General features: G+C 34.2%; 1 long non-coding RNA gene across 1 annotated transcript; it reads right to left on the reverse strand.

Annotated features, from left to right (window-relative positions):
* Window positions 1–299: 299 nt before the first annotated feature.
* LOC143676333 (uncharacterized) lies at window positions 300–8241 on the reverse strand. Its single transcript, XR_013172009.1, has 3 exons — window positions 8067–8241; window positions 7557–7661; window positions 300–512 (listed from the first exon to the last, which is right to left on the reverse strand). It is a non-coding gene; the product is annotated as an uncharacterized LOC143676333 (long non-coding RNA).
* Between the last annotated feature and the right edge of the window lie 8303 nt (window positions 8242–16544).

The following is a 16544-nucleotide window of genomic DNA, read 5'->3' on the forward strand; positions in this document are numbered from 1 at the left end:
GCAAAAACAAGCTTTAAACACATTTAAAAGTGGTCATGTAGACCATTTCAATCAGCTCTGTATTCCCATCAGGGCAGGTAGTGTTAGAAGTAACTACAACTCGAATATATATGAAGGCTTATTCATTCTGGCAGAAATTGAATAAGGCTTCCCCCCAGAGGCCTCTTAAGTTTATAACTCAAATGCTTCCCATCTGAAAGAAAATGTCTGGCTTGTTGTTGGGCATTGGCCCCAAATTCCTTATCACAGAGAGTATCAGATAATTCTGAGACTAGAAATCATGATCCTGTCTTGGGCAATGTCAGAAAAGCATTTTAATAGAGATCATAGGTCATGGAGATAGAGCGAAAATGTTCAGAGACAAGTGTATTGCATATATGAGCAGATTACTCACTACAGTAGAGCCAACATAGAATCTCCAAGGATCTCCACACATTAAATTTGAACTCTGAACCTTTTGATTTTCTCCCAGCTGAGGCAAATCACACTGTCTGGCTCACAAATTAGAGTTCCTGGAATGGAACACAGTGTTTTTAGAAAATCATTCACACTATACTCTGCAGATGATAAAACCTTAGTGGAAGAAGGCAAGGGCAAATGTGCAGAGTAGACAGATCTGAAACTCGCTTACTTAGTATGGGAAGAGAAGTTAGATTCATGCCCTGAGGGGAATGTTCGGATATTTACAGACTCTGGGGTAAATAACAACTTCAAACTATTGCAAGGTCCTATTAAAAACACTCCCCATAATTAATATTTTTAGATGGCATCTTATATGTGAGACTAAAGCAAAAAATGTTTATTTAGTACAAAATTTATATTTTGACTAGAGCATTTCCTAATATAACTTATGTAGATAGTTTGATTGAACACCATAGGTACTTGGAATCTCAGGTAGGACATGAGATTTTGTTGGTTTGTCCAGAGTGATGCCCCGAAGAATCCCAGAGTGATTTGATCAGTGAGTAGAAAAGTATTTGCAAAGCCCCCTTCGGGGAATGGTGAGAACAGGGAGAAATTCAACTTCCCCAAGTTGAATTCTTGATATTCTCACAAGCAGTGTGGACAACTAAAGCTATAGGCTGAGCCCCCAATTTTGGGGTTTGTTCATATGAAACTTAACCCCACAAAGGATAGGTCAAGTCTACTTAAAATTAGGCCTAAGAGTCACCCCCAAGAGAACCTCTTTTGTTGCTCAGATGTGGCCCCTCTCTCCAGCCAACACAACAAGCAAACTCACCACCCTCCCCCTGTCTACGTGGGACACGACCTCCAGGGGTGTGGATCTTCCTGGCAACATGGGACAGAAATCCTAGAATGAGCTGAGACTCAGCATCAAGGGATTGAGAAAAACCCTAGAATGAGCTGAAACTCAGCATCAAGGGATTGAGAAAACCTTCTCGACCAAAAGGGGGAAGAGTGAAATAAGACAAAGTGTCAATGGCTGAGAGATTCCAAACAGAGCCGAGAGGTTATCCTGGAGGTTATTCTTACGCATTGAGTAGATATTACCTTGTTATTCAAGATGTAATGGAGAGGCTGGAGGAAACTGCCTGAAAATGTAGAGCTGTGTTCCAGTGACCATGTTTCTTGAGGATGATCGAATAATGATAGAGCTTTCACAGTGTGGCTGTGTGATTTTGAAAACTTTGTGTCTGATGCTCCTTTTATCTACCTTGTCAACAAACGAGTAGAACATATGGAATAAAAATAAATAATAGGGGGAACAAATGTTAAAATAAATTTAGTTTGAAATGCTAGTGATCAGTGAAAGCAAGGGGTAAGGGGTATGGTAGGTATAATCTTTTTTTCTGTTTTCATTTTATTTCTTTTTCTGTTGTCTTTTTATTTCTTTTTCTGAATGGATGCAAATGTTCTAAGAAATGATGAATATGCAACTAAGTGATGATATTATGAATTACTAATTATCTATGTTAATGTTTTATTTTGTTTGTCAATTTTTTTAATTAATAAATAAATTAAAAAAAAAAACACCCCCCATGTGGACACTAAGTATGGAAATTTCTGTGGGATTTAGGGGAATAAATAGATGGATAGTGTAGGTGCTCCCTCCAAATCTCAGTTGCCAGCTCAGAAGTGGGATGTGATGCTAGAGCAAAATAATTACTCAAATGCCTAGAGTGGGGATGCAGGGGCTCAGGTCACGTACCAATGAGCAGAGAGGTTACAGATGCACTTTGTAACTGATTAGTCCACCACTCTGTAAAAACCTTCAACCACTGTCAATGTGAAAGGAATTGCTTAAAAATGTCTGTTAGTAAAATCCTGCCAAACTAAAGGTCCACATATAGTTGATGAGTGGATTATCTTGCACATCAACTCAAGGGACTGCAAATTGGTGTTAACTGGCATTTTAAGACTTATTCTACGAAACTTTGCTTATCTGTAAAAGAAGCAACCTTGGAAAATAAGGCATAATTAAATGTTTGAAATAATTTATTCTTTATCAGTCTTGCCCACCTGAATGTATTTCTTGTAATCAAGGTTTGCATTACAATGTGCTAAGAAAGATTCCAAGTATTTACATATATTAATTCTGCATCCTACAGCAGTTCTATGAGGCTTTTACTTTTAATATCCCAAGTTTAGAGATGAAGAAACTGAGTCACAGAGAGGTTAAGTGGTTTTCCCAGGTCATGCTGGAAGTTAGTGGCTGAGACATGAAGCTGGCCTTAGATTTCCAGCATAGCATGCTCTACTGCCTCCCCACGGTTTAACACTGATCAGAATTTTTCAAAAGCAATTCACTAAAATATACTGAGACCCTTAAAAGCAATCATTTTCTGACATATTATTGCAGTGTTAAACAACACAGGAAAACAGGATACAAAAATCTAGCAATATGAAAATGATTATGAGCATTTTAATAAGCTTAATTAATATGCAAGGATTAAAATAATAGTTTTAGGGTGTGCGGGTAGCTCGGTGGTTAGAATGCCCGCCTTCCATGCGGGAGACCCAGGTTCTATTCCTCGACTATGCACTCCATAAAAACCAATAATAATAATAGTTTTAGAATTTCTAATTAAGAAAATAAGTGATTAATGATAAGCAGAAAACAATTTCACTTTCAATACTATTGTCACTATATAAAAAGCACTGCCTTAAAAACTAAAACTGCAGGAAGTAAAGGTACAAAATGTTGATTGTGAATTTATTTGAGTTGTGGTCATTTTTTTCCTTATTTAATTTCTATGCATTTCCCAATTTTAGAATAATAAATACATTTCCTTTATAATGAAAAATAATATCTTAAAAATATTTGTTTCTATTTTTCTGTGCAGTTAACATTAATAGCTTCTTACAATTTCACTAGATGATTGGGAAAATGAAGTTTCCTATTGACATTCAACACTTTCATAGCAACCAACTGGCCCATATGTGGATTTCTGTAGCTAAAGGATATTTACGAATTTAAAGACCCATGCATACCCACCATTTGAGTAAAATTCCCCAAATAACTAAAAAAAAGTCAAGAGTCCCAGTGGGTTGCTTTTGTTTTTAAACTTAAGTTATATTCAACTGTAATTTTCTCTATTTTTAATAAGGAAAGTGAAAGAAAATGTGTATCCAAGTAGTTCCAAGTAAACTGCAAAGTTCTCTTGCCCCTAAGTAGATTCTTGTTTCCTGTAAAGTTAAGGGCCTATATTCCACCTTGGTTCAATGGGCAGCTGAATAGTTGAATATATTCTGAATCCTCTCTACAAACACATCTTTGGAATTTACTATACCATCTTAGGAGGTATGGTGGCTGGACATAACTAAACTAAGCAGTTTGCATATGGTATTTTTAAAAGCATAAAACTCATCTTCATAGACTATTTATACCAATGTCATTTTTCTATGGGAGATAAGCAGGATAATTATCCAATGTTTAAATAGTGAAGAATATATGGAACTGAATTAAAATCACCTGAATAACACATTCAGTAAATAAACAATCCAGAATATGGAGAGAAAAGGTGTCTGAATTGTCAGGGAACTATCCACTTTTTTGAAATATATTTTACATTATTTAAAAAATGTACTTAAAAACTGAAAAGTTGTGAAAGCACTAGATAACTATAACTGATAACATGATTTAATGTACTAATAGTAAATATTTGTAGGGAATGTTGATTGTTATGTGATCAAAAGGAAAAATAACATATTTCTCAGGCAAAAATCTTTTTTAAAATTTTTGTTATTGAGAAATTCTCACACACATAAAAGTCCACTCATAGTATACAATCAATGGCTCACCATATCATCACACAATTGTGTATCCATCACCGTGGTCATTTTTAGAACATTTGCATCACTCCAGAAAAAGAAATAGCAAGACAAAAGAAAAAACTCCTACATCCCTTATCCCTCCCTCTCATTGACCATTAATATTTCAGTCTATTCAATTTTTTACCCATTATTGCCCCCCATTATTTATTTATTTTTTATCATTTTATTTTGCTCCTCTGTTCATACCCTGGGTAAAAGGAAGATCAGACACAAGGTTTTCACAATCACACGGTCACATTGTAAAAGCTATATTGTCATATAATCATCTTCAAGAATTAAGGCTACTGGAATACAGTTCAGCAATTTCAGATTCTTCGCTCCAGCCACTCCAATACACCATACACTAAAAAAGGATATCTATATAATGCATGAGAATAACCTCCAGGATAACCTCTCGATTCTGCTTGAAATCTTTTAGCCACTGAAATTCTATTTGGTCTCATTTCTTTCTTCCCCCTTTTGGTCAAGAAGACTTTTTCAGTCCCATCATGCTGGGCCCCAGCTCATTCCAGGAGTCCTGTCCTATGTTGCCAGGGAGACTTACACTTGTGGGAATCATCTCAGGTAAAATTATTTATCCTAGAGAGTATTTCATAATAAAGTTCTATCTCTTAAACGCTAGCCCTAATCTATAAAGAAAGCTCAGTGCTGAATTTATCTATTGTCTGTAATAAACTCTAGGTGTGGTTCAGAATATCAAGGAAAGTCTTTATTTTGTTTTTTGACCACATGCTATTTGGATTTCATAATTAAATAAAAATATTTAAAACATTCACTGTGCTTTTCATCTCTAAACAAGCCAGTTTTGAATATTGCTTATTTATACAAAACAGTGTCTACACAATGCAATTTCAATACTAATAAAATACTTCTATATTTTGACTTATATTTTTATTAAAATTAAAAAGGAAGATAAATGATTTTATTTTATCTGAATCAATAAACATACTGTTTTGATTAAAAAATTAATAGAGAATAGCCAGTATTTTTACTAAATATAATTGAATTTCTTCTATATTTTATCATATGCAAGGTTAAACCATTAAGGAATTAAGTATAAGAAAATCTCTTCTATGACAGTTCTTAACATCAGGAAATGTCCTGTGAGATTTAGAATATGCTTTTCTTATCTCAACTTGGCAAGTTTTACCACTATTGATGACCCTAAATAATTATTCTAGCATTGAAATGTTTTTATATTCAAATAAGACATTTTCAAAATTGCTCCTGACTTGCTGTGTGACCTGGAGCCATTCACTTAACCTCTCTGTTTCTTGATAGTAATCAGATTAACTATCCATGAATATTTTGCCACCATAGAGAGAAAATTGAGTATCTTTAAACTAAATTAATTCCTAAAATATGTCATACACATTTAATGTATCATTTAGATATATAATTTTATACACTACTGTCTGTCAGCATTTGAATTAAATGATAAACTTGGACACTTAAAAGTCATTTTATGCAAACTAAAATAAAGCAAGCATTTCCCCCAAGTCAAAAGCCATATAAAATGGTTACAGGGAAGAAGAGAACTGGAGAATAAGCTTTTGTTCAGACTTTTGTATAATTTTTCTATATTTGAACCTCTTCATTTTCTTAGCATGGTATTGCGTTCTTAGAGGAAATGAAACAAAACAATAATCTTAAAGTTTTCCTCACTGATCAAGCCAATATTGCTAATCCTTTGTCTACAGTAGCTAACAGTTTTTCTTAGTTTTAGTCAGATTTCAGGCAGTAATTAATCGGCTGAGCTTGATGAATTCAGCAACCCAATTTGGTCCTCACTTTCTTCAGTGGGAAAATGAAAGGGGAGCTTAGATCATATGACTTCTAGAAGTAATTTCAGCACTAACAGTTTATGATTTATGATTATTTAAACTATTCTTATCATCTTATTGATTCTATCTGTATATATAAATATTTTTTTTAAATATCAAATAAATTAGGAACTGATTTCCTGGTGTGCTGTTGTGAAACTGTTGGGTACCCCAGAAAAGCCATGCTCTTTAGTCCTGATTCAATATTGTTGGATGGGATCTTTTTGATTAAGGTGTTTCCATGAAGATGTGACCCACCCAACTGTGGGTGGGACTGTTTGATTACATGGTTTCTATAGTGATATGTCTCCGCCCACTCAAGGTGGGTCCCTTACTGGAGGGAATCATTTTGGAAAAAGCTTCAGAGACCTTTGGAGCTGCAGAAATAAAAGGGCCCCAGGGAAGCATTTGAAACAAGAAGCTGGAAAAGCAAGTTAGCAGATGGACCCTGTGCCTTCCCAGCTGATAGAGAAACCCTGAACAAAATCAGCCCTTTCTTGAGTCAAGGTGTACTTCTCTGGTTACCTTAGTTTGGGTATTTTTTATGGCCTTAGAACTGTAAACTTGTAATTTAATAAATTCCTTTTATAAAAGCCAACCCATTTTTGGTATATTGCATTTCTGACAGCATTAATAAATGAAAACACCTGGGTTGTACTCAAAATTGTACACATAAATGGTTCTACGCATATAGTCCCTTTATGAGTGTCCTAGTTTGCTAGCTGCCAGAAAGTGATATACCAGAAATGGAATGTCTTTTTGAAAAGGGAAATTTAATAAATTGCTAGTTTACAGTTCTAAGGCTATGAATTTGTCCAAATTAAAACAAGTGTATAGAAATGTCCAATATAAGGCATCCAGGTAAAGATACCTTGATTCAAGAAGGCCAATGACATTCAGAGTTTCTCTTTCAAGTTGAGAGGCACATGGCGAACATGGTCAGGGTTTCTTTCTCAGCTGGAAGGGCACATGGCGAACACAGCGTCATCTGCTAGCATCCTCTCCAGCTCCCTGGGAGGCATTTTCCTTCTTCATTTTCAAGTCACTGGCTGGTGGACTCTCTGCTCCATGGCTCTGCGGCATTCTCTGTCGTGGCTTTCTCATGGCTCTGTCTGCTCTATCAGAATCTCCTCCTTTCTCCAAAATGTTTCCTCTTTTATAGGATTCCAGTAAAATAATCAAGACCCACCTGGAAGGGGTGGAGACACGTCTCCACCTAATCCAGTTTAACAATCACTTGATCGAGTCACATCTCCAGGAAGATAATCTAATTGAAGTTTCAAACATACAGTATTGAATAGGGATTAGAAGAAATGGCTGCCTTTACAAAATGGGATTAGGATTAAAACATGGCTTTTCTAGAGACATACATCCTTTCAAACTTGCACAATGAGATAAAAGAATAATTGAATTGTAAAACCTCTCTTACAGACTTACCTGACCAAGGGATCCTGAAAAAGAATATTTTGGAAGAAATCCTTATATTTTAAGTTCAATCTCCATGTGGGTGACAGCCACGTTATCTGTGGAAAGTGTTTGGTTCTGCAATCACAAACAAAAGTCCGAACTGGTGGTTTCATTTGTCTATTTCAGCTCCTTTATATTATCTGATTCTTGGATTTCACCAATTACACTTGAAACTGAAGCAGAGTCCTCACATCAACCAGAAATTCACATCACTATGCAAAAAAACTCCACACATTTTGTTCCTTTTTGAATTAACAAGTGTCTGCTTAATTTCTACTTTCTTCTACCCTTAGATCTCCTTCAGGTTTATCTTTTCTCCATTTTATACAGGATATTTTAGTGATTAGCTGCATTTATCTGCTAGAGAAACTACTGCAGTTTCTTCACCATATGTGCATTCTTAATAAATTGCTTGTGGCCAGTCAGTCATGAACCATTTATAATTTAAGCCATTTATAATTTAAGCCTTACTCCACATACCAAAGATTTCACTGTTATTCACGTTCTCCTTTATCTGCTTTTGCTTGCATACTGACCATCCTTCATTCCACCCGAAACAATCATCCAGCATCTGTCAGTCTGAGACTCACTTGTCTCAGACACCGAAGCCTGGTGTTTATATATGGCAGGTATTATGAGCACCTCTCATCTGATACCTTCCCCATTCATTTCTTCTTTTGTTAACAAGCCTCTTTATGATGTTTTCCATGCTTTGTGACTTGCCCTCTACGTAGGTATTTTCAGCATGACTGCATTTTTGAAAGAAAAGTGTTGTCATCATATTCAACTTGTCATTTTTAAGTGTATCTGAAAGCAAGAAGAATTTGCCTAAAAGAGTAATACAGCAATAATTCTTTGTTAAGGCTATTTCCAGTTTTATTATAGGAGAACAGGTACTTAATTTCATGCACTATTTAAAATAATATGTATTAATTGTCTAAGAAATGTCATCATCCTGATAAGTTATTCTACTTTTTTTAAAAACCAATAGCCCTTTTGAGTGTGTTCACCTAAACACTTTAGATGAAAAACAAAATAAGTAAAGTTTAACATGAATCCATTTCATTTTCTCTGTGGGTATATAGGCAAGTGTGTGTAGACAGGAAGATCAAATGAATGGGACAATGTAAATTGTTCAAACTGTTTCTGATTTCTAAAAAAAGTGATAAAAATCAGAGAAAGAGATTCTTCTCACAAAATCAGGGTGGGGGTACTTAAATTGGACCACCTATTAGCAGCTGGTAATGCAGCTAGATCTGAAATGGGATGGGTATTTTGTTTACTCTGGTATTAACATTTAATATGTAAAATGTATCTTTAAGAGCAATTAATAAAACCTCTACCACCATACTATACCACACACTGTGAGTTAATAAAAACTTTCATTGAAATGTTTTTTTGGGGGAGTGGGGGGGCATGGTACAGGAATCGAACCCGAGTCTCTCGCATGAAAGGCGAGCATTCTACCATTGAACCACCCATGCATCCTAAAACGCTTTTTTGTTACATAATTTTCACATAAAATACTTCATATTATTTCCTTTTCAAGACTGCTACCAAATTCCCTGAAAGAACTGTGAGAGACTTAATGAGACATTTATCTGGTCTATGTATTTTATATTTAACTCATAATATAATGAGGCTGAGGTACTGGAATGAAACAACTGTAACATTTCACATAATTTACTACTTCCTTTCCACCAGTTTTTTGTATTTTGGCAAGGTTTTTAAACTTTTGATGTTTTGAACTTTACTATCACCATCGTAATCACTATGTCAGACACAACATCCTACTAAACTTTATCCTAAAAAGTCCATTTCCATTTATCTTTGAGTACATTTTTAAGACCATTGCAATCTAATAAAGAAAGTGAAAAGTTTTAAATTTGATTTGACTATAATGCCACATGAGCCTTTTCATGCACATTTTAAAACCACATTACAAAAAGCAGAGTTTCTTATGGTTTGCCAAGATTTATAATTACACACATTAATCTCTAGTGCTCTCCCCCCTCTCAAATATATAGCTACCCATTGATAATTCTGTAAAAATGTAAAAGTCTTTCACTTAGTATTTTTTCCAAACATGTGAAAGCATTCATCACATGTGGTAGTAATGAAAATTAACATGTTGAACAGCAAAGTTTAAGAAATTCTCAATAATTTTGTCTTCCTTTATATATTTCCATATTACCTTGAAAGAAACAAATAAAATATTATAGAAAATTCTATTAACTCATTCACTTAAACATATTTCTCTTCTGAGACAAAGAGCCTATTCCATTTTCCTTCTTATTTACTGTGGCAAATTAGTCTCAGACTAAGGATTCACATATAGTCTTAAAGATGTAAGAATAAAAGTGTTTTCTTTCTAATCTCTCAAAAAAAACACACACACACAAAGGGACTATATGTGAAATTTATATATAAACTGGAAGACACTACAAATTAAGTTGTTACTGTTTCATTTATTTTCAAGAAGAAGCTTAACTTAGAGGAAAATGTAAAAATGAAGTAGAAAATTGGTTCTTAAGCTGCGGTTCCTGAACAAATGGGTCTTTTCTGCCTCAATTTCAGTCAACAAAGTGGGGTATAATAGTATCAAACACATCTCACAAGACTGTTGTGAGCTTATAATAGTGGCATAGTAAATTTGACTATGTATTTTAAGCTAACAACTTTATACATGTATGGAATCCTTATTTTGCTTTTATTTCTAGGAGCGATTTATATGTTTAATTGAAAATTGCAGAATGAAGAATGAAGAAACCTATATATAGAAAGATTGGCATCAAAGTTCAGTTCTCATTTGTTCTTTTGCTATTTTGTCTTTTAGAGTGTTCTATAGATTTACAATGACAACAACCACAAAAAATGTGGCTGGGTAAATTTTCTAAGCGTAAGGGAAATACGTAATGCCATTATATTAATACTGTTTTCTATAGGATAAGCAAAAGAAATTAGGTAAAATATTCTATCATTCATATACTATTGAAGAAGAAATTGCAATCATAACTATTATCAAAATTTCATGGTTCTCATATTAAAACATCCTGTTTCCTGTTTCATCATGGAAATCTAATGTTTTCCTTTCCTTGGATAATTTTGAGATGCACCAAATGCATGGAATATATTCTACTATATTTACAATTTAATTCAAGGATTCCTGTTTTGTATTTGACAGAAATATCTACAGACACTAAAATAATAATAATAGTAAAAATACAAAAGTAAAAGAGGGAGAGCTAAAGTTTTCATTATGCGGTAGATGATAAAGGAATTGTTTGAATAATCATATACATCCTGATGTTGTGTCACAATGCAGTTAAGGCATGTGATAGAAAACTACTAGGAGTCCTGTTTAAAGTCAAGGAAAATCGTTATATGTCAGGAATAGAATTTTATCCTTTGAAGACCAAAGAATGGTCCCAGGACAGCTGAGAGGGGAAATTCTACATTGTGTTTATGAAACCCTGTGCAGAGTCCCCCAGGGAAAGGAGAAAACTCCACAGAGATTGCCAACATTGAGTGGCCCAAAACGACAGAGGACACTGAATGCTAGATAAAAAAATGTTCAAAATGTGCTCAGGTAAATTCCTTTCTGCCAAAGCGAAATTCAAGTATGAGGAATCAATTCCCCAATGCACAATGTTAAGAATTGATTTTTAGGATCACTTCCAACTGTACATAAATGGAAAATTTCATGTTAGTGGTTGAAGATGGATTTTCCAATTGTATTGATAAATTACCTATGACTAGAAGCACATTAATGGAAACTGTCAGCATATAAGTTGTACAGGATATTCTAGATTGAAATAAACACACCTTATAAAATCTTACTAAGGTTTTGCTGGCAAGATCTTAGCAAACTGCATATTTAGGATAGCATAACGTGATAAAATATTAAATAACCCCCTCATTTAATTTTAATATTATTAATAAATCCATTTATTCAAGAGGTTTCAGCTTTCAAGATGAAACAATAGAGTGAAATAAACAAATTAGAATGATATTTTCAGTGGTAAATTAATTACTTTTTGGCAAATTGTCTGGTATTTCACTTAAGAGACTTAGCGAACTAGTGGTAGCACAATTCTCTTAAATACATATATACACACCTACATATATATACTCATACACATGTATACATATATATATATATGCATAAACATATATGTATACATCTATGTTGTTTAATGTGTTTAACATAAAATGCCCTAGGGCCTTTTTTTGCTTTTTACTGTGTAGCACTTTTTATATTTCCTCTTTTTCTGGCTAAAAACTGTGCAGTGGTCAAAAGGCAGGATGAGGAGGAGAGCAGAGAGGAAGAAGCCACAGGGTGTACATAATCCACAAACAGTCTAATTGGTCCCTGGGTAATTGCAGACTCTCTACAGCAGCAATGTAATTGAGATATTTAGCAAAATAAAAATATTCTATTTATATCAGTTCCTTAAATTTTGTCCTCAACAATAAAAGCACTAATCAGATATGTTTAAGCATTTGCTCAAATCTCTAATATATACCTACTTTCTAAATATTTACACACTGCTCTTGTCTGCCTTGCCAGGCAGTTGCATTTTCATTCATTTGCAATTGAACAAAATCCTAAGTAATATAGCACTGGAAGCAGGAAATAGAAACTATTCAAATAGATGTCTGTCCTTTACTTTTCTCCTCTCTCTGTATTGTGGGTCTGGCTCAACATGATGAGTGACAAGCTATGCAACCTCATTCAATTACTTTATCATCATTAGAGAAAAGGATTTTCATTCCTTCAATATACATATATATATATATACTACTGCATGAAGACATTTATGAATTCACAAAATATTTTAAAATTTACTATTTCCTGGAAGGGATTATGCTTGACCATGGAAGAAACACAAGTCATGAAAAAAATCACAATCCTTGTTTTAAGGATTTAACATTTAATAAGGGAGAATAGTTATGGTGACAAATAACTATAATGAGAAAAAATACAATTTCTGTATTCAAAGGTATAAACAAAATGCAATAGGGGATAACAGATAGCTTCAACTTGGGAAGAGGGATAAAATAATGCTTTGCTGAAAAGCACATATTTGTTCTAGGCCTTCAGAGAATGTTAAAATTTCAGCAGGCTGGGATGTGATAAGTGGTGGGACAATACAAAGAATAAAAACCTGCTGCGGAGTTAGCAAGCATAGGGTAACCGTGCATGCTGTTGTTTGGTTGAAGCGTTTAGTATATGTAAATGAGTCGTTGGACACAGGTTGGAAAAACAAAGTAGGCCTTCGAAGTTCAGGGAGAACATGATTTATTAGCGAATATTCCCTTGAGCAAAGAAACTGTGCTTTAAAAATCTTTGGCTTAATATAAAGTGTGATATTGATGAAGTAAAGAAACTCCAGATAGGAGAAATTAGTAGGAAGCCTATTTCAGTTGCTTTTTGAAAGCCAATTACTACTAGGAAAGTAGTAATAGAAATTTTAAAAAGAGAATAAATATACAAAAAAGCAATAATACAAGTCACAGAACTTGAAGTATAAATAGATGCATTTCTTAGGTAGAGGGAGAGTTAAAGGGCCACTAATATTTCAGGTTGGTTGAGTGGAGGATGAAGTTGCTATTAAATGAAAAAGGAAATGAAAAACTTGATTTGTAGCAAAGTTATTTCTTCCCTGTAATTGTATACGTTAAATTTGAATCACTAATCCAATTGGTCACTGAATGATGTATATTTAGGTTTCTGGAGAGAATTTGAGGTTGATAATAAAAAAGTTTTTTCAAACTATAAAAGTGGTGAATTCATCAAAGAAAGAGAATAGGTGAGGGCCAAAGATACATCCTTAGAATAATGCCACAATTTGGAAGTTTGAAAGAAAAAGTAAGACCACACATTAAAAAATTGAAAGTGCAGTCAAGGCCTAAGAAGAGAAGAGAACACATGTAGTAAATGGTCCTAGAGACAAATAAAAGAAAAAAGACGTTAAATGTGCTACCTATGGCAGACAGGGAAAGGGATCTCAGGAACAATTATTACGACAACATCAACAGACTTTCACAAGTTTAGAGAATACCCATGGAGTTGATAAATTTTATTTTTAAATTTTAACCTAGACTTTTACGGTGAATGACGTTTAGTATCAAACCAAAGATGTTTTCAAAAATTTAAACCTGTGTACTAGGAATGAATTGATCCTCTTAATAGAAACATTGATGTGAAAAAGTACAAGATATCAATATGACCTCCTTGATATTTAATAAATACAAATCTCAACTCTTTATATGACTAATAAAAAAAAATAATAATAAGCCTAAATGCCACTCAAAGTCATCTGTAGCCATACAATTTTATGGGGTGTGTAGATATATGTGTTTGTGCATTGTGTGCGTATATGTGTGTGTATACATATGTTTGCTTTATAGTGAACTAAGAAATAATTGTTACTTCATATTCTATTTGAAGTCTCAGAATACTGCCCCAATAATTAGTGCATTGAAGGTATAGCTAAGTCTTTGCAAATTGACTCCTTGTAGAGAACTTTTTGTTGCATCTATGCAACCTGAGGTGGGACTTAGGGCTGGGCAGGGGATTGATGCACGGGGCTCACCTACACGTCTAGCCTCTGAGTGCTGAGGGCCTAAAAGTAACATGCAGGATGTGCTCATTTAATGTTACCTTGATTCCACAGTCTCTGCGGTCTAATGTATTACTTGAAAATAGAGAACATTCTAATGGCAAGGAAAGTTTTAGAAATGACAAGGATAACTGGGGCATTTAGACGGAGACCATTTCAGAATTGTATTATGTTTTACTAGATAACCACAGTAGCATATTCTTTAATGGTTTATAAATACCAGACATGATGTTGATTTCACGTTTACTAAATAGAGATAAATGAGGAGCTGTTTGTGTCCTCCCAGTTCCCTTTTATGAAGGGTCAACTGGACCTGTCAGCTTTTGATTTGCATACCCATTATTCTCATAAACAAATGTTTATTCTCTGAACTATGTCTCTTTTTTCCCTCAGTGCTCTACATGTTAGATACACTGTGATTCGATATCTTTGGTAAGGTATGATAGCTAAAATTTATTGAGTATTTTCTTAGTGTCAGGCACAGTTCTGGATATTAGAAAAATAACATTTAATTCTCAAAATAACGAAGTATAATAGAGTCTGATTCCATTTTTGTTGTTTGACTGCTGGCACGTCTCAAGCCTCACCATTCTCTCTCTCTCTGCTGTCCCACTTCTGGCAAACTGATAAGAAAACCCAGGGTGCTCCCTCCTTTGAATTAATTCAAATTGCCCAAGGATTCACACCTAATAGGGGGCAGAGGTTTCATTTAACAGTGTAGTTTCACAACCTAGGCCTTAACTCAAATCTGACTCTCAGATTTCTTCCAATGGAAAAGATTCTCAGATGAACATCATTAATCATTGTATTAACGAACAAATTAAAATGCTATGATAATAACATGAATAATGTGAGCTAAGAAGTTCCTCAGTACTATTATATACAAAAATGTCCTTTGTGTTCTTAATATCTAGCTTATAATTAATATTCTCCATTGCTGTGAGATTGTAGTCACTAATTTAGCTGTCAATAATAAAAATAAATTTAAAAAAGGACTTTAAAAGCTTAGCTGACTTTCACATAGCTGTCAGTTTAAACTTATTATGTTGCTTCTGTTGATTAGCATTGGTATCTTTTTAAGAGTGTATCTACCACGCTTAAGTTTATTTTTATAACCTAATAATTTAAGTCACCTGAGTGAAAAATTTCAATGACATGTAATTCTAGATTTGCAGATTTTTTTTTCTTGCTTTCTGCTTTAGCTGCTCATCTTCAACTGTCAACACAATCCAATCTTGACTAGCAGGGTTAGAATTGACATTGGAATCTGCCGCAGTATTTGTCTTAATCCAATATTTGTCTCATTCCCAGTTCTTACTCTCCGTATTTACCTTATTCCTGAGTGTTTTAATTTTTATATTTGTTATATGCCTTTTCTTCTCCCAAAGACTCAGCTTATCAGGTTTCCTCTCATTGCATCTGTAAATGACAGTACAGTGTATGCATGTGTAATGCAGGACTTCGCAAAGTTCCAAATAGTGGCTGGATGGGCTCAGCACATAAATTCTGAATTACCGAGTCACTGTTCTCAATTTTCATGCGTTTAATTAGTGATGAATAATCATGGTTTATGGGCTTGGCTAGGTCTCAGCCTGGAAAATGTAACTATTTATAGGGAGTTGTTAATTGCATCTTTAATTTCTGTCTCTTTTCCTTTCTGCTTTGCTGCCTTCCTTCCTTTCCTCCTTCCTTCCTTTCTTCCTTATTCCCTTCCTCTGTTTTTTCACACAAATATAAAGAATATTTACATAAAACGAATTTTATGTTGTAATGGTTGAACTATCTTAATATAGGCCAAGAGAAGAGGAAATATACTTTATGCTCTATTAATGCTGCAGTGCTGACAAACAGAAAGAACTTTCCTATTTCGCTTTCCATGAGAAAAAATATGCCCTTGACTAATAACGTGCTAGATTATGGCCAGGTCTACTAGTTCTATGCTGCCGTATGTGTTCACCTATCTGGTGAGAAGAGAGCTTAACCTAAGAGCTCTTTATCCCACATCACTACTTACAATTGAGATTTACATCTTGGAATAATTTTACTTGAATTGGCTAAAAAAGTCATACATTCTATGGGGCCTTCTGTAGTACCATCTGGGAAGGGAATTAACAATCTGGAAGAAATAGTCTGTGATGGAATCCTTTGTGTTTCACTTCTGGTGGACAGTACAGACCAGTTGCATTGTAACAGATGTTCAAAATCTTTTGCACATTGTCCATTATGCTTCCATGGAGACAATGAAATAAGGTAGCAGATTTGCTCTATAAAACCAAACAAGGCTGAAAAATCTAAATTGTTCAACTGCAATATCTGTTCAAGTCTTTCATAG

This window comes from Tamandua tetradactyla, chromosome 3 (genome assembly GCF_023851605.1).
Source record: "Tamandua tetradactyla isolate mTamTet1 chromosome 3, mTamTet1.pri, whole genome shotgun sequence".
Classification (NCBI taxonomy): Eukaryota; Metazoa; Chordata; class Mammalia; order Pilosa; family Myrmecophagidae; genus Tamandua; species Tamandua tetradactyla.